The 25,442-nt window shown below is 47.7% G+C and overlaps 1 protein-coding gene and 1 long non-coding RNA gene across 4 annotated transcripts in view; one reads left to right on the top strand and one right to left on the bottom strand.

Annotated features, from left to right (window-relative positions):
• The window catches only part of Nav2 (neuron navigator 2), a 651,028-nt gene that overhangs the window by 443,037 nt on the left and 182,549 nt on the right, over positions 1 to 25,442 (bottom strand). The gene's annotated exons all lie outside the window — the stretch shown is intronic.
• Positions 4,896 to 25,442, top strand: part of 9130015G15Rik (RIKEN cDNA 9130015G15 gene) — a 40,222-nt gene continuing 19,675 nt past the window's right edge. The window contains exons 1-3 of the long non-coding RNA NR_154465.1: positions 4,896 to 5,107; positions 7,310 to 7,418; positions 7,624 to 7,682. This is a non-coding gene — a long non-coding RNA (RIKEN cDNA 9130015G15 gene). The remainder of the gene's footprint in view (positions 5,108 to 7,309; positions 7,419 to 7,623; positions 7,683 to 25,442) is intronic.

Here is a 25,442-nt window from a genome sequence, read left to right as displayed (position 1 = left end):
TTTTTTTACAGAAGATATTTTTATGAAGTGCATAACATTGGACTTCCTGGGAGGGAGTATGTCCGTGAGTTCATATGTGTTTATGAGTCTCTGTCTCTGTGTGTGTGTGTGTGTGTGTGTGTGTGTGTGTGTGTGTGAGAGAGAGAGAGAGAGAGAGAGAGAGAGTGAGAGAGAGAGAGAGATACGATACTTGCTCATATACAAAATCTTAAACACTTTAAAAGATTTGTTATTTTATGTTTGGGTATTTGGCCTGTATGTATATCTATCTGTGCACCACTTGCATGCATAATGCATGTGGAGGTCAGAAGAGGGCACTGGATCCCTGAGACTGGAGTTATAGACTGTTGTAAGGCACTATATAGGTGCTGGGGACTGAATCTGGGTCCTCTGCAAGAGCAGCAAGTGCTCTTAACTGCAGAGTCACCTCACCAGACCCATTGTACATCTTTTGTCCTCCAGAGTAGCGCTAACTTGGGACACCTTGACTCAAACCAAGTGCAAGTGCAAGTGGACTTCTCTTGAATGCCTGCAGGGTGAACTTGGCCTGCCAGCCCCTCCTTTGGAAGCCTTCTGAGCACTGCACAGCAGTGGGCGCTGCCTATCTGTTTGCAGTGCCGCCTGCTGCTCTTTTCTGGCACCCAGCACCCTGTGCAGGAGCAGGCATGCTGGTGATAGGAGAGACAAGCCAAAGCAGTGGTCCTAAGGCATCATGCCATTCATAAACACTCATCTGGGGAACAGATGAAACATGAGTCTTGCTCAAAGGACCCTGGCTTTGATGTAACCGAGAGCTCAGAGATGTCCCAAACAACCTGTTTGGGTGTGGGGGTGGGAACACATGTCCAGGGAGGATTGAGATGTAGCACAAGACCCAGAGAAGAAAGGTTCACCCTGAATGGGGATGATGGCATTCAACAAATGGGCTGGTGTCCAGGTGGAAGGAAGATGAAGGAAGGCAGTGTCTATGGATGTACAAGGGCTGGGCTTGGACTCTGCCTCCTATTGGCTGAACAACTGCACTTGTGACTGCTTACCTCTTCATCTGTCCAATGGGAGAGTGCATAGGCCTGGGTATAGGAGGTGCATGTATGTATGGTTTGTGTGTGTGTGTGTTTCTGGGTTCAAAGGAAACCAATACCATATCTGGCTCCTAAGTTGGCTGATAATGAGAAAATAGAGAAGCCGGCCTAGCGTGCTTGATCAGTTGTCTTGTTGGAAGGTTCTCTTGAAAGGTTTACAGTGGGGGTTTTGGGAGGGACATCTCCTTGGCTGTCATTGTGCCCAAAGCCTCTCTTCCAACAGTGATTAGACAGTTGGGATAGAGTTCGCATCTCTACTTCTGCTGCACGGTGCTGTTTTTCTTCTCCCCCAACAGCAGCTCTACCCATTTCACAGCCATTTAGGCCGACAAGGGAGAGCTGAGCACAGAATGGAGTTATTCAGCAAGAGGCAGTTATGGCATGCTTCCTCTGGGGACGGGAACATGGGAAGCAGATGGGCAGGGAACCCTGATGACCTGCCTACCTTCCTGCTGCCACCTCAGATGACAATGGGAACCTGGACACTTCTCTGCAATGGGCATAGTGTGGGATTGCCTCCCGGAGCTCAGAAGAGTCAGAGAGCATAATTGTCCCCAGGACCACCTGGGGAGGCTTGGGGAGGCTAGGGGCCAGCCATGCTATCTTCTTTCTTCTGAGCTTGGAGGGCTCCCAGGTCTGAGGTTAGGCAAGGAAGCCATCTGGGAGCTTAGGACTTGGTGTTGCAGCCATACCCCAAGTCCTGTCTGAGTAGGAGCTGAGGGGCCAGCTAGAAAGAACGGCAAAATCTGTCTGTTGTACCCCAGTTAAAACCCCTTGGGGAAACCAGTATGGCCGGAGAAGACTAACCACAGAGAGCGGGTGCACTTCTTGTACCTGGCCTCAGCACGTGGGTGCAAAGGGCTTGTTTGTCAAACCTGCAGCTGTGTCAATACGCATAGGACTCTTGTTAAGATGGACACAGTCAACAGACCTGAGGTGGGGCCTGAGATTCCACACATGTGCCAAGACTTCAGGTAAAAAGGCCACACCACCAGCCTGCCTTTGGGACTGCATTTAGCCTGATAAAGCAGGAAAAGAAAGAACGAAACGGAAATAAGACTCGGCTCTTTCTACCCCTATGCTACTCTGGGAGCTGTATCTCTTAGCAGAGGTAATTTGTTCTACTTCTGGTAGTGCTGGGTATTGAACCCATGATCTTGATCCTAGGCAAGCCCTCTACAACTGAACTACCCCTGCAGCCTTGCAGCGTTAAGTTAGACTGCTTTTACTTGCGTGTGGCTTTTGGGGTTCTCCTCTATGGACTCCTCTGGAGGAAGCTGCAGCTGGGACAGGGGTTGGAGCTTTGGGGTTATGACTGTTAATAGTGAGCACCTCTAAGGGTGGCCCTGGGCGTGGGGGTGGAGAGCACAGGCTAGAACGTAGGATGATCAGAGTATAGTAGAAACAGCAGAGAAAAGTGGGAGAGAGAGATGCAACAAGGCATCATGGGGTGAGATAGGAGCATAGACAGTATGGTGGGGCCTGTTTATTTACCCACAAGCAAGTCGGCCCTGATTGACAGCCTGATACAGAAAATACTCCAACCTTAGATGTGAGCATGACAGTGTTATTCAAAATGTTTCAGCCTTTGGATAATTTCTGACTTTTGATTTTTATATTAAGGATGCTTAGCCTGTATCACTCATTCATAGAAGTATCCCAAATTCCCAAACTCCAAAACTTGAAAACACATTGGGATTCAAGTGTTTCAGATAATGGCCACTCAACCTGCATGACTCCTGGGCCTCCGGATCAGAGTGAGGGTTAAATGCAGGAACACGCGTTGAGATATTGTGGCAAGCTGCTGGCACACAGTCACATGTCCTAACCGATATGTTTTCAAATATAGAGAAGAATAACAAATAAGTTCCATTCACACAGGGGCTTGACAGCCAAACAAAGGAGTCTGGCTCGGGCTGCCAAGAAGCCCGGGCACAAATTGTTTCTAACTCTGCAATCAAGCAAGCGCCTCCCAGGGATCTCTGCATTACTGCCTCTGGGCAATTCTGAGCTCCTCAATGGAACTCAGATAAAATTATAGCATTCAAAACCAGCTCCGGATACAGACCTCTCGCTAATTCACACGAATCCTTTGCCTCCGTCCACGCTGGTCTGACTCCACAGGCCTCCGCATTTCCAGAACACTCTGCCAGATCTCGTTATTGCTGTACTTCAAGAGGAGGGTTTCTGGGTTTCACGTTCACAGAGCGGTTTGGGAATCCCCCTGAATCAACACTCAGATCCTGCGTGTGCCGCTAATAACCTAAACCTGACGACACCAAGAAAGAACTCCTGTCTGCAGGGACCTTCATAGAAAGCCTTAGAAAAGGCAACCTCTGAGATGGACCCTCTCTAGGAGAGCGAATGAAGCAGCAGAGGAAGCTGGGCTAACACCTGTCTCCTATTCACACCCTCACAATGTCCCTCCCTCAGCTCATCAGACTTAGCTTAGGGTCTGCTCAAAACCCCTGACTCCCCTCTCCTCCAGCTACATACTGGGGACAACATCTATGTTTCTGCTCCATTAGTGTTAGGTAGCATGCTGCTCACTGAACTCCCAGCAGGTGCTGACCTGTGAGAGTCCCAGAACCGCCCCATACTCTTGTGACCCATTTTGCGGGAATGGAAATGGAAGCTCCGAGGAGCTAGGGAGTATGGCTAGGTCACAGAGCCACTTGGGAATCCCGTGCTTCTGTCTGCAGTGGTCACCCACAGCTATAGTGTAGATGATACCAGAAGCCTCCGTCACAGACTTCGGGGGACATGGAGGTTGGTCCTCACGGAGCTTTGGAGAGGGATGAGTTAATATGGCTGACTACTATTTGGTCCATTGCTAGCAACTCGAGAGAAGTTGGTTGCTCTAACAGATGATGTGACACCTTATGCCTCCTACTGCCCTTGCCTAGGGCAGTACTGGCAGTGACAGTGTCCTTTTGCCTAGGGAACATAATCACCAACATCCTGTTAGAGAGGGGATGCCTGTATACCAAACAGATCACCCCACTCCTGGGCTTTCTCTTGTCCACCCTTACTCTTCACTCCTTCTCAGTGCTTCCTGTAGGTACTTTCCAGCATGCCCCTCATACCTGCATCCCTATGCTACAGTGGGAGCGTTAATCTTCACTGTGGACTTGGCAATTTAGGAAGCACACATCTGATGCACATTTCTGTGAGGGTGTTTCTAGGGAGATTTCACTGAGCAGGGAAGATCCACCTTGCATATGGACACTGCTACCTCATGGGCTAGAGGAAAAAGGGGGACAGCAGAGCCCCAAGATTCACCTCTGTCTGCATCCTGACTGCAGATACAGTAGAAGCAGGCTATCACCGTGCCTCCCACACAGATAGACCACGTCTCTTTAAACCTTGAGTCAATTTGCTTTTGTTCCATATTTTGTTGTTGCAGCAGCCAGGAAGGTAATTACACTGAGGGTTGGACACAGGAGGCTCAAAAACAGAAGCAGCAGCCATTCACTCTGGAGAAAGTGAAAAGGAAGGACAGCCCAGAGGTTTGACGTGGTCCTGGAGCGAGGCAGAGTGTGCATCAGCCTCAGAGGAAGGGAGACGACTTAGCAACTGCAGAGCCAGGTCAGATCTCCACATACTGTTCTCAGACAGTCCACGGTTCACCCAACACTTCACAAAGATTAGCAAACAAGGGCGGTTGGCCAGCACCCACCCTCTACAGCAAATCACACAAGTACACTGCAACTCGGCCTGGGCTGGGAGCACAGAACAAATACAAATACGATCCCATTGTCTAAACAAACCCAGCGACAGGGTTACTAGGCAGGGTTCTGTTTCTGTCCCTTCAGCTCCCATCCTCGGAGCCATGCTTGCTTGCCTGCTTGCTTTTCTCATCCCAAACCCTTTACACTTTCAAAGGACCTCTTGTGTGGGGATGAAGTCCAGCATTTTTTTTTTCCCTCGTGGATGGATGCAGTGTTTCAAGTGAACTTCCAAACACAGAAGAGCTCAGCTTCAGAGCAATAAGACAACATTGTGGTTTGGCCCAGTGGAAGGAGGTAAGAAGGAAAACATGAGAAAGTGTGGGTTTTTCTTTCTGCAGGGTCTTCCAGCCAAATGGTTTAAATCTCACTGGAAAGGATTCTCAGGGGGAAAATAAAATTATTGGCTTAGCAGGGAGGGTTTCTTCCCTTAACAAGTTGGTTCTGAGGGAAAGGGCACTGTGGGGGGGCCAGGAGCTGGCCGGGATGATGGCAGAGACGATATGTCACCTCCTAACTAGGGTAGCCAGAGTTACAACCTCTCAACTGGACTCCAATGTTTTCTGGCCACCCCATTCAGTGCAGAACAACTAAGAACAGAGGCCACCTGCTAGAGCCACCCAGCTGGTCCAAACAAGAGAAGCTTTCTGAGCAAAATGAAAGCTGGCTACAAATAAAATTAAAAAACATGTCACTGGGTGGTAGGGGCACACACCTTTAATCCCAGCACTTGGGAAGCAGAGTATGTGGATCTCTGTGAGACCAGCCTGGTCTACACAATGAGTTCTCAGACAGCCAAGGCTACACAAAGAAATCCTGTCTCGAAAAACCAAACCAAACCAAACCAAACCAATCAATCAGTCAATCAATCAATCAATCAATCAATCAAAGAAAAATGAGACCGAGAAGACACAGATAAAGAGTCAGGAGAACACAGACTGGGGATGTGGTCAGCTCTATTCCACAAACATCACGGTATGCCAGAGGACATGCCCAAATGTGGAGGGATACTGGGGAGATGTGTGCTGAGCTCTGACACCCACAGGCCTGTTGACCTTGGTAAACTACTCAACCCCTCTGCATACCTAAGTTTCCTTATAGGAAAACAAACATTTAGGAAGTTGTCTGTGAGGATATCAAATTAGTAAATGTAAGCCACCCTAAAGGGTACCTGACCTAGAGTTGACAACCAACCCATGTCAGCTCTGATGACTAACCATGTCAGTGGAAAACTGGTCAAATCTATACTAGTCCCCATCAAGAGCAGAATAAAGGTTAAAAAAAAAAGCAAAAAAGTAGGTCAGACCAAACAGGTACTCCCTGGAGCTAGGATGCCATTGCTACCTCAACAAAACCATGCATCTGTCTTACCTGTGGGAAGCCTCCGAGGAACACGGATGTGCTACAGGCTCAGCATGAGCTCCAAGGTCCACACAGCATTCCAAAGCTACTTCTTACTTGGAGAAAGTCCTGATGGGACCGTCAGTCAGAAGTGAGATTGGGCAGAGATTGGGGCTCTGCTCTGGCACGGAAACAACACACTCTCCCCTCCCTCCAAAGCAGTTCTTGCATCCGGCTGTGCCTGGCATTGTCAGGGGGTGGGGACTCTGCCTTTTCAGAGGTCAGTGGTTGGGGCCTGGCCCAGTTTGTAGTTAGAGGCCAGCAGACCCTCCACTCTTGGCCCAGGATATAGACCAGGGCTCTTTCCTGAAGAAATGTCTTCATGCATAAGAATGGTTACTGCCACCCCCAACTATTCTCCGGCTGACACACATGGCCCAGCTGAATCCTCAGTTCCTGCAAACATTCCTCATGTGCCCTGGAAGCCCAGTTCCTTCCGTTAAAGACGAATGCTTGGGTAGAGTTCTGGGGCCTGGGAATAAAGCCGGAAATAACACAAAGACAAAGGGCCACTATCAGTAATTATTTCTGAAGTAACAAGCGACTAATTGGGACTTACTTTTATTAAAAACCTCGACTGCAGGCAGTAATTAAACTGCAGTTAATGAGAAGTTTCACACAGGCTCTGCAGTCGGCACAGGACCGTCCCCTCGTCTTCTTCAGAGGGCTTGGTGGCTGGAGGAGGCAGAGGGCATCTTTGTGGCCTCATAGCTGTCATGTTGGAGACTTCTGTGTGGCTGTCAGTGTGACTAGTGGTAGTCGGGCAATATAGTATGAGAATCCCAGGGTATACGGGGCTTTTAGACAAGAATCCCAGGGGTATATGGGGCCTCTAGATGAGAATTGTGATCCCAGGGGTATACGGGGCCTCTAGATGAAAGTCCCAAGGGTTATACGGGGCCTCTGGATGAAAATCCCAAGGGTTATACGGGGCCTCTGGATGAAAATCCCAGGAGTACATGGGCCTCTTGACTGGCTGCCATTCCTCTCAGGATCATGACATCACACCCGAGGGACACTGCCAAGTCCATAGAAAAGAGCCCAACTGACTCTTACTAATGGCTTCACCGCATCCCTTCTTTCACCTTCTCTTCCTAGCTGTCCAGATGTGAGGGGTATGCCGTCACTCACGGAGACTCACCTGACTGCTGAACTTAGTGAAAGAAGGCTTGGGGTCATGCTCCTGTGAGCAGTAGTGACATGTGAGGTGAGCATTTGGGTCCAGGAGCCACACTGGGGTGGCCCTCCCAAAAACATTCTAAGTTGCCCTGTCTATCCGTGGGATGAAGTAGCCAGCAGCACCCAGTGAGTGCCATTGAAGAGTGAAGTGTGTATAGGAGGCTGTCTAGGAAGCTTGCCTCACAATGTGTGGGACATAGTAAGTGCCCGGTAAATGTCACCTCTGTTTCTAGGTGCGGTTCAGCTCTACTCAGAGGTTGTCCGGACGCTTGGACCTCACTGTATGATCATGGTGAGTTTTTGCAATAGTAAAAACTACAGAGGTCTCCGTAAGCAGTGTCTGTCAGCTTGTGTCCCTGGGGAAGGGGCAGACAAACCCAGCAGGCTGGCTCCATGCAGAGGCCGCTGCCCTGGTGTCCGGGGCAGTGGGAGGCTGGCCAAGCTCCCAGACAGCCTGTCTCGGCTTGGAGCACAGAGCCGTTGCCTCACCAGCTTGTAATGAGTCGAGTCTCCATCCTGATTAGGGGAACAATCCCCACACAGAAAGACTCTGGGGAAGGAAGTGACAGCATCGTGGGGACAGGGCATAACCTCACCTCCTAAAGAGGCACTGACTTCTGAGGAGCTGGTGACATGAAGGACATGGTCCAAGATGGTGCCGGTCCCCAGGGACTAAGCAGAGTAGATCTTACTGGGGCAAATCTGGGTCATAGTGGGACATACAAGAGATAGCCCAGAGTTCTGTGAGAGTCTAGGAGGCAGGGCTGGGGACCACCAGCTTGCTAAGGAGTACAAGCAAAGGAGATCGGCTTCTCTGGGCACCTGCCAGATCTCAGCCCCAGTGCTAGTCCAGGACAGCATCCCCACTATCAACAGGGTCCTGCAAATAGTGCAAAGGCTCTGCCTCTGCCTGGACCATGGCTTGTGTCCATTACTGGGTTAGGAAAACAGCAGAGGTGGTGAGTAATGCCAGTTTAAAAATAGCATGACTTCAAAATGAGGAAATGTCAGAGAGCACGCGCGTGGGGAGGGTGAGTATTGTTTTCTGGAAGTGTTAATTCTTTAATGTGTGTGCACCAGTATTTAAAAGATGGATTTCAGTATCTTTCAGTATCAAATACACACACACACACACACACATATATATATTACAAAGGATATATTTTTTAAGTCTTGGAAGCTCTGAATTAGGAGCACAGACACTGAGATTAGACTGACCGTGGAACCTTTATTCTGTGGTCAGATTTCTCTGAGCCTCAGTTTCCCTGTCTGTAAGTTGGGGTTAATAATAGCGTCTGTCCAAAGTTTGGAGCTGAGACAAAAGGATGGACCATCTAGAGACTGCCATATCCAGAGATCCATCCCATAATTAGCCTCCAAACAATGACACCATTGCATACACTAGCAAGCCTTTGCTGAAAGGACCTGGATATAGCTGTCTCTTGTGAGACTAGGCCGGGGCCTAGCAAACACATAAGTAGATACTCACAGTCAGCTATTGGATGGATCACAGGGCCCCCAATGGAGGAGCTAGAGAAAGTATCCAAGGAGCTAAAGAGATCTGCAACCCTGTAGGTGCAACAACATTATGAACTAACCAGTACCCCGGAGCTCTTGACTCTAGCTGCATATGTATCAAAAGATGGCCTAGTTGGCCATCACTGGAAAGAGAGGCCCAATGGACACGCAAACTTTATATGCCCCAGTACAGGGGAATGCCAGGGCCAAAAAATGGGAATGGGTGGGTAGGGAAGTGGGGGGAAGGGTATGGGGGACTTTTGGGATAGCATTCTAAATGTAATTGAGGAAAATACGTAATAATAAAAAATATAAAAAAAATAATAGGGTCTGTCTATGTATGGGATTAACAACACTGTGAAGTATAGCAATGCTCACACCCAAGTCCCCTGGATCCTGTGTATAGCTCTGTTTTCCTGTGTCACCAAGGTTGACTTGTGTGTCTCTTGAGTATGCTCTCTGGCCATGCAAATACTCTCAGCTGTCCCGGGGATAGTCAAATGCTACTTAACCACTCCCTTCTTCACCGTCCTCATCTGTCAAATTGAGGCAATCCCATTTCAAACCTTCCTCCTGGGTGGTAATATAAATGCTTGAACAGGGAAAGGACCCCTACCTAGCATACGTAGAAGACTTCCAAACAGTGCATACAAAGTATAACAAATAACCCAGTTATTAGATAGGCAAAGACACAGAGATGTGTTTTGCCACAGAGGAAGTACAGAATACCAGTAAGCAGGAAAAAAAAATGCTCAACAGCACAACTACCAGGGAAATAAGACCAAGGTGAATGCAACTATGCATCCATTGGAACAGCTAAGAAAGCTAATGACCACACTGAATGCAGGCAGAGATGTGGAGCACTCTGAGTTAACTACATGTTTCCACAATGTGGGCAGGTGCCACCATGCTGGGAGACAGGTTCCCTTATTCTTCAAAAACAGTAACATGTTTTCCAGCAATGGCCCTCCTGGGTGTTTACCCTAGTGAAAGGAAGACTTATATGCACGTAAAGAACCCACAGGAACGCTGACAGCAGCTTCACATGTTATAGCTAAATTCAGATTCAAGTTGGATGACCATTGATGAAAGCATGACGTGTAGATGGATGGTCCAGAGGTATCTACTCCAGCATTTTATATAAGAGATTTGTTCTAATCTCATTTCTGTGTCTGCAATAAAATAAGTGTGACAAAAAGCAATTTAAGGGAGAAAGTGTATATTCATCTTACAATACCAAAACCATCATTCCTGGGTGTAAAAGTAGCGACTCAAGCTGTTAATCACAGGACATCTTTGCTCAAAAGCAAAGAGAAATAAATGCATGCAGGCCTACTTGGTTGATTGCTTGATTGCTTTTAGCTAGTGTTCTCTTATACAATTCAGGACTCCTTGTCTAGGGAATGGTGCCACCCACAATGGGCTGAGTCTTTCTACATCAATGAAAAAATCAAGATAGTCTTTCATACTACCCATACTACCCATACTACCCATAGGCCATACTGATCTATACAAATCCTTATTAAAACTTTTTCATGTGGTTCTAATTTGAGTCAGGTTAATAGCAAAAACTGATCTGCCCAGAACTTGAGCATCTGCAGTGATTGATTTCCGAGGATGAACCTGCGCCAATCCTTTGGGCTTTGATATTGGAAGATGATTGTATGTCTATGGACCAGTATTGAACAGTTAACAGAAGAATAGATTATTGATCTTCAGCTTGAATGAATCTTGGACATTCTGCTGAGTGGAAAGGGTCAGTATTAAAAGGTTACACTTTGACATTCTACTGAACCATGAGGAAGTGAGGAAAGTTTTCAGATGGTACCAGAGGCCACAGCTGGCTGCCAGATCTCTGGATCAGTACCTAGCCAATCAACATTGGAGAGGCTTCCTCAGGCAGCTGATGGGAGCTGGTGCAGAGACCCATACACAAACATTAGGCAGGGCTTGGGGAACCCTTCAGAAATCGGGGTGGAAGGACCATAGTAGCCAGGGGTTTGAGGCCCCCACTAGAACAGTGTCAGGAATGAGCTATCAGGGCTCATAGGGGATCATAGAGGCTGAATGGAGAGTCTTGGAGCCCACATGGGTCTACACTAGGTTCCCTGCATACAAAGTGTGGGTTGTCTAGCTTGCAGTGTTTGTAGAACTCCCAGCAGTGGGAGAAGGAGTGTCTCTGTTTCTTTTGCCTGCTCTTGGGACCCTTTTCCTTCTACTGAGTTGCCTTTTTTGGCCTTAATATGAGGGTTTGTGCCTAGTCTTATTGCATCTGGTTATGCTGAGTTCAGTGGTATCACTGAGAGGCCTGCTCTTTTCTGAAGAAAAACACAGGGGTAATGGATATAGGGGAGGAGAGAGGAACTGAGGAAAATGGATGGAAGAAAGACTGGCAGTGGTTGCCATGGATTGAGGAGGGGAAGGAATACAGGGTGTGTGTGTGTGTGTGTGTGTGTGTGTGTGTGTGTGTGTGATACTAGAGGGCTGGCATCTGTGGGGATAGAGGTATTCTGGTAGGTGACAACATGACACAGAAGAATACCCACATGCTGGACCAAAGTCAGTGTCCTAGGCTTAATACGGACTCTGTGTGAGATGTAGCCAGCAGAAAACCCTGGGAGAAAGGCACATGCTATTTCTCTGAATTATCTTTGCAACTTCCTGCACAATTATTTCCAACACATTCAAAAGCATTCTAAGTGAACTGCTTTGAACTGCTTAGAAAGAGCTCAGAGCCATGCGTATGGAAGCCTGGAATCAGTAGCCACTCTCTTTCCTATGTCTGTTCTGCTACTACTTCATATAGGTCACAGTGAGGCTGAGAGAAAGGGGGCTTGGGTTCCCATTTTACAGGTGAAACTACTGAGGCATAGGTCTATTAGAGAAACTGTCAAAGTTCCCATGCCCAGGAAGGCTTAGGAATACTGTGCTGTAAAGATAAGTGAACTAACACCCATGCTCTCTCTGAGCTCTGTGACACCTCTCTGACGTGGTGGGGTAATATGAGCTCTAGCTTACTGTCATGGGGACTATCACATGTGCTCTGTGAGCTCTGAGGGAGGACAGGTTGAAACTTCTAACCCAGGAGGCCCAGGAAACCTTCCTGGGAGAGAGTGCATTGGGGATTGGTCTGAAGACCCTGTAAGAGTTTGGAAGGTAGCAGTGCTGCAGGCAGCAGGAACCTGACAGCGAAGGGCTGAGAGCGAGGATGTGCCAAGGTCAGGGTGGCTGGGGCAGCAGTGTATGAGGATGGAGAGACATAGAGGAGGAAAGGCAGGTGATGACAGGAGTGGGTGAGGGGATAGGGATGGAACTATGCCAACACTTCAGTGTGTCCCCAAAGCTCATGTCCCAGAAACTTAGCCTTAGTGTGACAGTGTTGAGAGATAGGGATGGATAGGAGGTGATTAGATCAGAAGGACAGAACATGGGTTGAGGGTGTCTTAGAGTGGGTTAGCTGCGGTGAGAAGATGGCCCTGTTTGCCTTTCCATTCTTGTCTTCTCTTGATCTTCAACCTCCTGTTCCACACAGCAGAGCATGGCTAGAACCCAGGTTTTTTTTTTTTAAAATAAATCACTCAGCCTCTGGCACTGGGTTATAGTAGTGGAACACAGGCCAGAAAAGGCTTGCTCACTGTGGTCCCCATTGTCTGTGTTGGAGCTGAGTAGCTAGTGTCTGAAACGTAGCTGCAGTGAAGCTGGTGGGATGCTTCCATATTTGTACGGAAGAGCTGAGTGGAGCTTTGGGTCTTGGGTCTCAGGACCTTTAAGAGAAGTTTTCTAAGATTCTCCCAAGGCGCTGCCGGAGCAGATTCTGAAGGCAAATATGGAGTTTTAGGGGTTTGAGGACATTGTCATTATCTTTCATCTATAAGTCCCCATCTGTTAGACCTTATTTATTTATGGCATGGTCAGGTCCAGGGACTATCCGGGTCACTGTTAAATACAACTTGGAATTGGCTACCTAGAGGGGCCAGATCCAACTCTGTCCCAGGGTTGGAAACAGAACAATAAGCACAAGTGACCTGGGTGGACAGCACACGGCACAGTAGCCGAGCCTGACCATCTAGAGACAAAAGGAGAAGAAACGAGCCTTTATTGCAGCCAATCAACACATCTGCACAGCCTCTCTCAAGAACATCAGAGATGCAGTCTCATTCTGAAGGAGTCTGGCCTCCAAGGACGGTGGCATCCAGAACTCAATCATTGGTTGGATTGGAACACAGACAATGCTTCCCTAGCAAACACATTGCAGTGGAGACTTTGAGACCCATAGGCTTGTTTGGTCTATGAGTGAAAACTCAACAATGATACAATATCACGACTTAAAATACATCAACCAAAATAACCACCTTTTCCTATGGCTCACCTTCTGGGGCCTTAAAGTGAATTATTTGAAGAAACCAGAACCCAAGGATTCCAGGTGTGTATTTCTGAAATACAATACCACTATCTTCATGACCAGGTAGAAATATCCAAGGGCAGCTAAGCCAAAGGTAAAACCTGGCAGGTGGCTGTTGATACAGAATGGCTTCTTTTGGAAAGGGCAGCAGCCCAGGTCAATCCTGATTCAAACTTTGGAGAACCCACTCATATATAATTGGCCATCGAGTGAATCACAACATGGAAAATTCCGTAGAGATTTATTGACCTGAAAGGATGCAGAGGTAGCATCTAGAGGGTGGTGGCTCTTTGCAGTCAGGACTGTGACTTGAGCAGCTTTCTTCCCATGGCCATGTTGGATTGCTTCAGCCTGACTGTCCCCCAGGGCCTGGCTCAGCTGATGCTAGGAAAATGGATTTGGCCTTGAAAAGGAGCTTTTCTAGATATGCACTCAAGCTTTAAGAGGAAGAATTGGATTAGAAAGAGCAACTGTCAGGGTTATTGAAGACAATCTGAGACAATTGTTTGAAAATGGAATTTTCTGAATTCTGAAGGTTTCCCTGTACCCCAGGAGAAGGGGCAGCCACTAAGCTTGTTCAGCACTGTTCCAGTTTGGGTGTGAGATGTTCCCCGCAGGTCATACAGGTAAACTTTTGCTCCTGGCTGGTGCAATTGTTTTGGGAGGCTATAGAACCTTCGTGTGGCAGAGGCTTGCTTGAGGAAGCAGCTTGCTTCTGGTCCTTTCTCTGCTTCCTGTCTCACTGAGGCGAGAGAAGCGGAAAGTCCTATCTGCCACTGCCAGAGAGTCTCCAGTGCTGTGATTTTCTCACCACGACAGACTGTACACCTTCGCAGAGATAAACCCGCCCTTCCTCAGGTTGCTTTGTCAGCAAGAAGAAAAGCAGCCGGTACCTCACCCAGCAGTACTAATAACGACAATAGAACACACACATTTCATGAGAAGCCTGTTGTGAGCCTTTGTTACGGGCTAGGTGGGTTAAAAGTGTTTGTCATCATTTATCTCAAGCAACTCTGAAAGGGAGGCACTGTAATTACCTCCATTCAACAGAAGAGGAAGCAGGCACTGAGGTGAAGCGAGCAGATCCTATGAAGGTTAGTAATGGAGCCCAGCCTTGAGCTCAGGCAGCCCCCAGACTGTGTGATTTACTGTACAGTACTAAGGAAACGTGGAGAAAGACAGACTTGCCCAACTCCCACACAGGGGTCTGAGCAGGGTCCAGGCTGGCACCCAGCCTCCCCATTCCCTCCCAGCTGCCTCTTCCTCCTGATCTACCCCTCCCCTCGCTCCTCTATCCTTCAGTTTGCCTTCTGGAACCTAATCGCAAGTGTCTTTAAATAGACAATCCATGGTTACTGAGCATCTGTGCTCCCACACTGAGAGCCACAGGAGACTGTGCTGTGCTGGCTGGTGCGCTCAGGACTCTTGGTCTTTATAGAACTAGGAGCATCTTGACTTGTAGCCTTACTTCCAAGCCCCAGCTGTGGAAGTTGAGGCTCTTCAGTCTGTCCTTCCTGCCTATCCAGCCTGACCTATGTGTATGTACCCTTACTGTTGCAGATAAGTAACTTTCATTCCTTTGTCTGTGCTGTTCCCTGGACTAGGAACTCCTGCTTTATGGACCTGGCACACTCATCATGGCCCCATCTCTAGAGCCTCCAATATCCCTAAAATCCTTTCTAAGGCAGAGGCAATGCCACCCTCCAAGTACCCTCCATAGCACAGCACAGATGGCTAACCACTGACTGACTCCATTTCTTTGATTGGCATGCAGGAGGTGACATTTCTACTTTGCAAAAATCAAGGAAACTCTCTTAAGTCAGGATTCTGACTAATTTGGAAGCATTTCTTGCTTCTGGAAATGCTGCTATTAAACTGAGTTTCATCTCAGGGCCCAAGATATACAGGACCTTTCTCTTCTTCCCAACAGTGAGCCCAGTTGGGTAGGGAACCATGACCTTTTGTATCTCTGGACTCCAAACAACCAGCACAGAGGATGCTCAGAGGTGGTACTAGTTGGGATGTTTACTGGCTGGCTTTGTGTCGACTTGACCCAAGCTAGAGGAAGGAGCCTCAGTTGAGGAAATGCCTCCATGGGACCCAGCTGTCGGGCATTTTCTCAATTAGTGATCAAGGGGGAGGGCCCAGTCCACTGCGGTGGTGCTATCTGTGGAATGGTGGTCCTGGGTTCTATAAGAAGGTAGGCTGAGCAAGCCATGAGGAGCAAGACAGTAAGCAGCACCTTTCCATGGCTTCTACATTAGCTCCTGCCTCCAGGTTCCTGTCCCGTTTGAGTTCCTGTCCTGATTTCCTTCTCTTATGAACAGCATTCTAGAAGTGTAAGCTGAATAGCCCCTTCAAATTTGGTCATGGTGATTTGTTGAAGCAATAAAAACCCTAAGATAAGATATAAGTCTTGGTACCTATGGGCTGAAGGGTACTTTGTGCCCAGGTCTCCATAGGATGCACCATAGAGGAAAGGAGAGCCAGCAGCCACCTGCCATTTGTCCACTGGGTTCATGCCTACCCCATGACTGCAGGCTTCTTCATCCTGTCTTATCCGGCACAAGTGAGCAGGAAGCAGACCCAACCGAGAGGATTCCAAGTTACATCACCCTGTGCTCTGCCTATATTGCTGGTCTTTGCTCTCAGAAGTTCCAGCAGCCGCTGCAGTCTTGCTAGGCCCTTGTTTTCCAACAGAGGTTTTCATTCCCCGGCCTTTCTCATTCTGGCTCTGGGCAGTGCCAAGGATCCTCCAATTTTGCTCTATACTGAATGATAAGTGGCTGTCACTTACTATGTTTCTTCTATGGGCATTATCCAAAACTATGGAGTCTATGAAGACACAAGATAATAATCTAGCATGCTCTGTGTGACTATGGCAAACATTGCTAATCAACCACAGTACGCTTCCCTTTGGAACCCAGCTCTGGGCTGCCATGCTCAAGTGTGTTGGCTCCTGGACTGGCTTGTTTTTGCTATTTTGGATTAGATGTTCTCTCATTCGTTCTGTGTTTTGAGCCAGGATCTCAGTAGCCATAGGCTGTTCTTGAACTTGAACTTACCGAATAGCTGACTCTGGTCTTCAACTCCTCAACCTTGTGCTCCTACCTTTGAATGCCACCATATTCCACTTAAAACTTTTACATTGCTCTTCGGTAAAAGCAACTTATATGATGGATGTGTAACTAAAAATGCCTCTCTGGAGGAACCCTGTGCTCTGAATTCAACAGGCATGCCTTAGAATTGGCCTGGAGTCTCAGACAAGGGAATAGAACTGAGGAGTAACATAGCCAGTCAGTCTTTACACACATATTTACTGAGCCCCTACTGTGTGCTTAATGCTGCTCTGGGGGGGGGGGCGGTTCACATACAGAGGTATTGACAGTCTTTGTGACCACCTAGGTGCTATTCCACTATATTTAATCTCTATGGCATCAGTTTCGGTCCATTTGTTGTTCTATACATAATATCCTTCAAAACCCATGTTACTCTTCTTCCTTTCCACCAAGAAAGGTCAGCCATGGACTATAATGGGAGGGAGAACTACATTCTTTTCATTAAGATCTGGGTGTGCCCCAGACTTTCTGTGTTAGCGAACTGCCTGTTAACCTGACTGACACACTTGCTATGTGATATCAGGCTCCTTGACACACCTGTCTAGTGCATCTTCATGGCTCCATGCCTGCCTTTGGAAAGAGTTCTTGTGTCTTGGGAGGTAAAGTACTTGCTATGTGAACACGGGACCTGTGTGTCCTGCTCTCTAGCATGCATGTAAAAAGCTGGATGTTGAGGCATGTCCCTGGAGTCCCAGAGCTGGGGAAACAGACAGGTGGATCCTAGGAGTTCACAGGTTCGCCAGGCTAGCCAAGTTAATGGGCTCCAGGTTCAGTGAGACTGTCTCAAAAATAAAGGTGGAAAATTAGAGCAATTACGGGAGAAACTTGATATCAACTCTGGCCTCCATACGCTCACATACATGAACATGCACACATGTACACATGTGTACACATACATATACACACACATGAACACATTCAGTTCTTGAACTCAGGTCCCCAAGGGAACCTTTCACCAGCTGAGGTCCAGTCCCACCTCCAAGTCAAATGCTTCCAATTTCCTTTCCTAATTTTTGAGACAGGATCTCACATGACTTGGGATTATCTTAAACTCACTATATAGCTAAGAATGGCCTTAACTCTGGACCCTTCTGCTCCCACCTCTCACATGCATGGTTTAATATGAGTGTATCACTATGCCCAACTTCATGGAAGAGGTTGTTAAGAGGAATTAAAATGCTGTGATAAAACTGATTTTCCAAGTGTGGTGGTTTGAATATGCTTGGCCCATAGTAAGTGGCACTATAAGGAGGTGTGGCTTTGTTAGAGGAACTGTGTCACTATGGAGGTGGGGCTTTGAGGTCTCATTCATATATATATATATTTTATATATATATATATATGTATGTATGTGTGTATATATACATATATGTATATGTATGTGTGTATATATATGTATGTATGTATATATATACATATATGTATATGTATATGTATGTATGTATATATATATATATATATATATATATATATATATATATATATATGCTTAAGAAGTCTGGCCAGTGTGACATAGTCTCTGCCTGCCTGAAGAAGATAGTCTCTTCCTGACTGTTGGATCAAGATGTTGAACTCTTGACTCCTCCAGCACCATGCCTGCCTGGATATTGCCATGCTTCCCACCATGATGATAATGGATTGGACCTTTGAAACCGTAGGCCAGCCACAACTAAATGTTATTCTTTATAAGAGTTGCCTTGGTCATGGTGTCGCTTCATAGCAATGAAACCCTACGATACCTAGTCTGATAGAAAGCCAATACCTCCTCCAGAACACCCCAAGCATTGTCCCCTTCCCTGAAGATCAGTATATGCACAGGATAATCCTCCAAGCAACCAGAACCCCTCCATGGAGGTTCCAGCCCTAGCTTTCTGTGTGCAAGTAGAGCAATATCCACTTGACACTGAGAAATTAGCAAATAACAGAGGCCTAGCTTCCATCTGGGTCAACAGCACAAGTCAGCATGGCGAGGCCCATTCTGAAATTTCCTAGCTTTCAAAGTCAGGCCATCTATATGGAACAGAATACCCAAAATGACCCAGTTAGAGCCAGAGCCAGCAAAGTGCAGGTTTCTGAAGACACAGATCGGTCTCAAGGCCCAGCATGGCTGGGCTGGCTTCCTGGGCTTCATTACTTCATCACAGAGCAGAGGCCAGTCAGAGCTTCCTGTTCTCAAGGCAGAGCCCACCAAGGGCCTGTAGTCAGCCAAAATGAACGATTCCCATGCAAACTCTGAAAACTGTACCTAAAACAGGCCCTCTGGAGGGAACAACAACTTACACTGACATGGTCCTAAATACACGGTATATACTGTTGCGTTTAATCGTTGTTACCTACTAGGAAGGCTCTGTTTCCCTCCTGTCTCCTATATAAGGAGAGTAAGGTGTGGAGAGGGGAGCCTATATACTCAAGGGTACATGGTTCAGTGAAGACCAGGGTCAAGGGTAAAGATTTAAACACAGATCTGCTATTATTCTGTGTGTACCGTGTGTTTCAAGGAGCCTCACTCTGTGCAGCCACATGAGCTGTTCTGAGAAGGACAAATGACTGGAGGTCCCACAGGACATGTTGTTGTCAGTAGGAACCAATGAGGGGAGCCAAGTCTGGGAAAGCATTGCAGTGTTTCAAAGAATCAAAACTCCGAATCCCTACCACTGGATTTACAGCTCAGGTTTCCATGACACCACTTTCTGCACTTACATGTGGAATGTAACATTTGTGGACATTTTTGGCCTTGTAGATCTGGGGCTAGAGGGTCACATCTGGCCAGATGGGGTTGCTTTTTTTTTTTCTTCTTATTGACTGTGACCTTATCGGTTCCTTGGGAGGTGAGTTGATACCCAGCAGAGTCTAGATGGCTGCCAAGTCTAAATCCTCTCCTGGCTGGCGCTTTATGGAACAAGACTGCCAACCCCCATCCCGGCTAGTAAATCCTGTGAGAACAGAAACAGAGTGCCCCCGAAACGCTTGGGGGCATGCCCAAGACTACTCAAACATCTGAGACAATAGTACGGGTACCCAGAATGTAGAATTTTGACAAAATAGAAATCCATCCCAAGAAGTAAAGCCTCACAGCAATGTACGTGCAGATGTGCAAGCTGTCCAGTGTGTTTCTATACAGGGACTATAGAGGCAGACTCACAACCTCCCATCTGTGAGCCACAGTCATCACATCTGTCAAATGGGTATAATAACTTAGTGGGGCTGTTACAAGGATTTGGCATAATTTAAGTAAAACCCTGTTTTTTTTTTTTTTATTGAAAATAGATTTCTTTCATTCAGTATATTTTGACTATGGTTTCCCCTCCCCCTACTTGTCCCAGTTCCTCCCCACTTCCCCCTCCCCCATCCAGATCTACATACTTTCTGTCTCTCCTTCGAACACAGGCATGTAAGGAATGCTAATAAAATAAAATAAACCAAACAATTTGGAGTAAGACAAAAACAACTAAACAAGAAAAAGAGATAAGAAGCACAAGAAACAAATACAGACCCAGAGACACACATCCGCATACATAGGAATCCCATAAAAACACGAAACTGGAAGTCATAATAAAGACGCATAGGGCCTATAAAAAATGCTCTAACCTAACATTATGAGGCAAAGAATCTCCAAAGATGCCGCTGAGTTCATTTTGTGCAGCCTGCCCTTAAGAGTAGTTTCCCCAGCGATGGTTCCTTGGAGAAAATTAAACTTTCAAAGTTAGCTTCAGGTTAGATGTGGGGTCATGTGTCCACTTCTCCTTTCAGCTCTAGGGCCTGTCTGGTGCAGACCTCTGCAGAGCCAGTGCACGCTGCCTCAGTCTTCCCGAGTTCACATAAGTGCCAGTCCTGTTGTGTCTAAACGGCCAAAATGTGAGTCCTGATATCTCTGGACTCAACCCCCCACCCACAACTCTACTCCTTGGGAAGTTCATGTCCTTTTAAACTCTCAGTGACAACCAGCCACACTCTGAGAGCAGACCTGGCTGGCTGCAGTGGCCTGGTGCGACCTCTGGGGCTAGGAGGCTTCCACTGATGTCTTGCTGGCTCTCTTTTCTCCCGCAACATCAGCATCAGCATCAGCAGCACCTTCTGCAAGTGAGCTGTTAGGACAGCAGCCTGCACACAGTGTTAGCTGATGAAAATCCCAGCTCATGAGAGCTAATGGCGCAGCAGTTCTGGGAGGGTACACTAAGCTCGAGATGAGGACGCTGCTGTGAGCATCACTCGCAGCCACAAAAGGAAATGCTGGCCGAGGACGTGGGAGCAGGGCTGGCTGGCTGGCAGGGAAGGGCGTGTGGCTGGATTTAACAGCAGGGGTAGGAAGCATTTGTCTTATTGTAAAATAGATGTGCATTTGGGAGCAGAAATGCTCTCCCTCTGCGGGCATGAAAAGCCCTGAGCTAAACGAAATGCTGCCGATTTTGAGTCTATTTTGGGCGCCTTGTCGCTAATTGTGTGTTTCCGAGGCCTGTGCACATGCTGCCTGCTCAAATAGTTCCAACAATGGAAGTGGAATGAATGAGCATCCCCCTGCTGCCATTGTCACAGCACAAGCAGTCCCCAAGGCCAGCCAGGCCCAAGGTTGCTCCACTCTTCCCTCCCTTGATAGGTGCCCACACCCTCCCTGTCCCCACAGCACTTGCTGGAACCGACTGAGGCTGCCTCCCCTGTGCCAGGAAGCTATTTACAAAGGAAATAACTCTGATAAAAGGGATAAAAATAGCTGGCAACGATGGAAAACATTTTGTTGAGCGATCCGTTGACACGAGGGGAAATGGAGCTGTGAACAAGATAGGTGGTGACAGACACAGAGGGAGAAGTAGCCAGGCCATCATAACGCAGGAGTAGCTGGGATAGGCAGGTAGCAGGAATGGCTCACGTGGATGTTAAGCCCCAATCTCTGCCTCTAGTTTCTGCTTTTCCTTTAGCCTTAGAAACGTGAAGGAGGGCCAACTGCAAGCCCCTTCCCTGGGATCTATGTCTGTGGATGGGTGCATGTGTCATGTGGGAGGACACCAGGCAGGTGCTGGGCTTCTGGAGTTCAAGGCTACCAGTGTACCAGAGCCATCATGTTGTAACCCCGTGACCTTGGACTAGCTGCTTGACCTTTTCTGAACCTCTGAGCCAGCAGGTGACAAAGAGAAGCATTAGGCCTGCATCATGCCCTGTGGAAACAATATGTGCACATGACACCTTTTCTGAGCCATGGAGACATTAGATCTATCTAGTTCTCTGGACCTACCATGGGGCTGTGGTAGAGAGGAGATTCTGAGAAAGTCACAGTCTGCCCTTCTGTCTCACACAGGTAGTGAAGAAGATGCCCAGCTCAGGCAATAGGTCCAGGTTTTCCAGATCTTACATTGGAAAAAAAAACCTTTCTAACAAGTTAAATACATGCAAACTAATCACACTCAGATATTTGCATAAATTAATAAGCAGTAAGTATATAGCATAGCAATTTAAACACAATATCCCCAAGTGGCTATGTCAATACACAGAAATGTGAACAACAGCTATTTCTGGGGGGGGGGCAGAATTGTGGGAGGTTGGCATTTTCCCCCCAAATTTTCTACAATTAGTATACAATATGTATTTATTTTTTTAATCGGAAAAGAGGCAGATGAGGAGGACAAGAAGAGAGTTGCCTCGAAATATCACAGAGAAGAGGAATCTGGATACTGGCCTCAGATTCTGCTGAGAGCCCTCCTGGGACTGAGGAGTCTGAGAGTCACCAGGTTTCATGCCTACTTCAGTAAATGCTCAGGAAAAGAGGACGGGAGGTGGAGGAGGTTGGGGAAGAGGGAGGTAGATAGGTAGATAGGAAGGGAGAGGAAGGCAGGGGTGTGTGTGTATGTGTGTGTGTGTATGTGTGTGTGCACGCATGTGTGTGTGTCCAACATGATCACTTCCAGCCCCAGCCTCGCTGCTTGGGAAGAGGGATCATTATGGAACCCACAGAAAACTTCCAAGGCTGGCCCAGGGCTGCTTGGCCCTCCAAGGCAAACATGGATTTACAGCCTGATGCATGAGCGATGGATGGAGAGTAGGCAGGGATGCAGTCTTTCCTGAGCACCTGGACTGTCTGCGCCACAGAGCCTCTTCAAGCAGAGAAGAGTGACCTGCCTCAGCACACACCAGTGTTAACTCCGCACCCATGGCTGTTCTGCAGGAGGTGGCTGGGGTTACCACTGACATCCAGGTAGGGTTTGGGAATATTCTCAGTTTCATGTACTTAGTGGCCAGGCCAAGACAAGAATAAAAGATCTTCCAATTCCCGTCCCTCATCCTCCTGTGATGGAAATAACCTCACACACTGCCCCAAGGATTACATGGTCTCCCCTTAGACCGCAGGGTGTTGGTAAACTGAGCCCCGTTGCTTAATGTGGGTCTACCCAGATCTTTCAGACAGTCAGGGCACATCCACCAGCTGCTTGGCCATTAATTAGTCTGCCACCCCCTTGGGTGCTGAAAGCAAATCAAACGCCTGACTCGGGCCCTTGCCAAGAGCCACCCCCACAGCAGGCAGGTGAGGAGCGATGGGCCTTCTGGCCCTGCGTGATGCTAGCTCAGAAACCACCCAGGGTGGCTCCCTGACAGGCTGGAGGAGGGGAGGACAAAGATATCACTTTCTGTCCTTGGGCTTTGCCACCTGTGAGCAGGTGAGCCTTTTTGCCCCGCTGTGCCCTGGATGCTAAAGCTCAGGCCAATGAAAATGAAGTAACAAGCTTTAGCCAAGGCTGGTTGCAGGGACAGCTCTGTACAGGTCAGCTGTTCCTACTGATGTCACCTGCAACAGGTAACTTCTAAACTCAGGGGCCATCAGCGAATCCCCCCTCTCACATGTAATCTACCATCATTTTGAGACCTACTGTGTGCCTGAAGGTGTTCTGTGCTTGGAGAAGAGGTGAAGAATCAAGTGTCCACAATCCTTGAGAGATTCTAGCAAAGGATAGGTAACCAACCAAATGAATGAATGAATGAATGAATGAATGAATGAATGATACCAGTGTCAGATGAGGTGCTAAGAAGATACAAATGGAGGGTGGGGAGGTGGGGTCTTGAAGGGAGTAATGTCATGCTTTGAATATGAAATGCCCCCCACCCCAAAGGCTGGAGTCTGAAATGCTTGGTCTCCCTCCAGTGAATGTCAGAACTTCCTCCAAAAGTGAAGCAGGTGGCTCTGAGACATTTATTCTGAGAAGACACCATGGCTCCTGGGACAGACCAGGGTAGTGCAGACAGCAGAGGGTGGCCTTGCTGCTACTGCTGCTGCTGCTGCTGCTGCTGCTGGCACCATTTACACACATACCTGAGGTAGCAGCAGGAGACCATCTCACAGGGAAGCTACAAAACTGGCTAAAAGGCTTACCGCCCATCTACCTCCGTTTTCTTATCTTATATAGGGATACTTGTATCAAAACATGCTTCTAGAATTAAACATGAAACAAGTCAGAGTCTTTATAAATGAGGCGTTAATTTGCCTAATTACTCGAGGAAATTGTGTGATTGGGCTGACCCTCATCAAAGGTAGCTCCCAGGACCGGCAAACTGTGGAGCCAATATGGGACAACTGCCCACAGATGCATCTGGACAGGATATAATCTCAACGCCTTATTTGGGGCATCCTTTGTGAGATTTCATGAGGATGCTGTCCTGCTCTGGGATTTGACATGTGAATGTGTTCTTCTCCTCTTTGCCTGGGAGGTAGCCCTCAATATCCTGAGGCATCTGTACAGCAGAGCACACCCCCCCACACACACACTTCTCTTCTCTTGGGCATCACATTAGTGAGCCCATCCTTGGATACCCAGGGATGCTTGCTGTGGCATTGCTGGGACCAGATTGTCCATTGAAACAACTTAAAGCAGAAAGACTCCTTTGGGCTCACAGTTTCAGACTGTTCAGCCCATGGTCACTTGGCCTCACAAAAACGTTGGGCAACAGGAGAGTGTGATGGAGGCTGCTCTTCAGGATCTTCAGCTAGGCCCCACCTCTTAAGGTTTCTGAGTCACACCGAGAGCCCCTTGTACCCTTGCACTGTGAGAGGAGCAGGCTGCCTCATGCAGGATACAGAAAACATGAGGATGGCGCACAGCCTCTGCCCCATCTGTATCTCCCGGTGTCTGTCATCACTGTGGCTCCCCCAAGCATTCACAGAAGATCCTCCACCTGCGAGGCTATTCACCCAGAGGGTGCTCCTACTGCACCCAGGGCTTGTAGAGTTATGGAGACCAAGCTAAAGCTGTATCCTCTCTCCTCTCAGCCTGTCCATCCCCAGCCTTTACAAAAGGTCGGTTTCCAGAGGGGAAGACACACAACGCCTCAGATGATGGGAAAGCCATCCTGGGGTGCTTTGAATGTGAAATGGTTCCTGCAGGTTCCTGAGTTTGAGCACTTGGTGCGCAGCTGTTTGTGGAGCCTTGGGAGGTGGAGCCTCAGTGGCGGAAATGAGTCGTGTGTGTGTGTGTGTGTGTGTGTGTGTGTGTGTGTGTGTGTGTGCAGCCTCCTGCACCTGCCATCAGGTTTTCCTTACCAGAAGAGACTAGAACTCTCTGGAACTCCAAACCCAAACAAACCCATTCTCCCTTAAGTTGACTTTGTCAGGGTCTTTGTCATATAGAAAAGAAACTAAGGCACACACCTTCCCAGTTGCTGTCTCTGTATTATGTGTTACTATGTGTATTATATGTGTCTATTGTGTTATTTTTATACATTGAGATAAAGTTGACACTGCACAAAACTAGCTGTTGTGGGACATTCAGAACATTCACAATATTGTATAGCAACTGCTCTATCTAGTTCAGGGCCTTATGCATGCTAGGGAAGTGCTCTGCTGCAGAGCCACATCTCCAGCTCTCTAAACATTTTTATCATTCCAAATGGAACCCTGCTATACCTTTAAAGAAGCCAGTTCCTGTCTTTGCCTCTGTCATCTTGAGATCCTTTGTCTTAATTTATTTGCCCATCACGGACATTTCGTAGAAACAAGCTCACACACTGTGCTATCTTCTGTGTCTGGTCTCTTCTC

This window comes from Mus musculus, chromosome 7 (genome assembly GCF_000001635.26).
Source record: "Mus musculus strain C57BL/6J chromosome 7, GRCm38.p6 C57BL/6J".
Classification (NCBI taxonomy): domain Eukaryota; kingdom Metazoa; phylum Chordata; class Mammalia; order Rodentia; family Muridae; genus Mus; species Mus musculus.
Note: the sequence above shows the minus strand (reverse complement) of the source record. Positions and strands in the feature narration are given on the sequence as shown.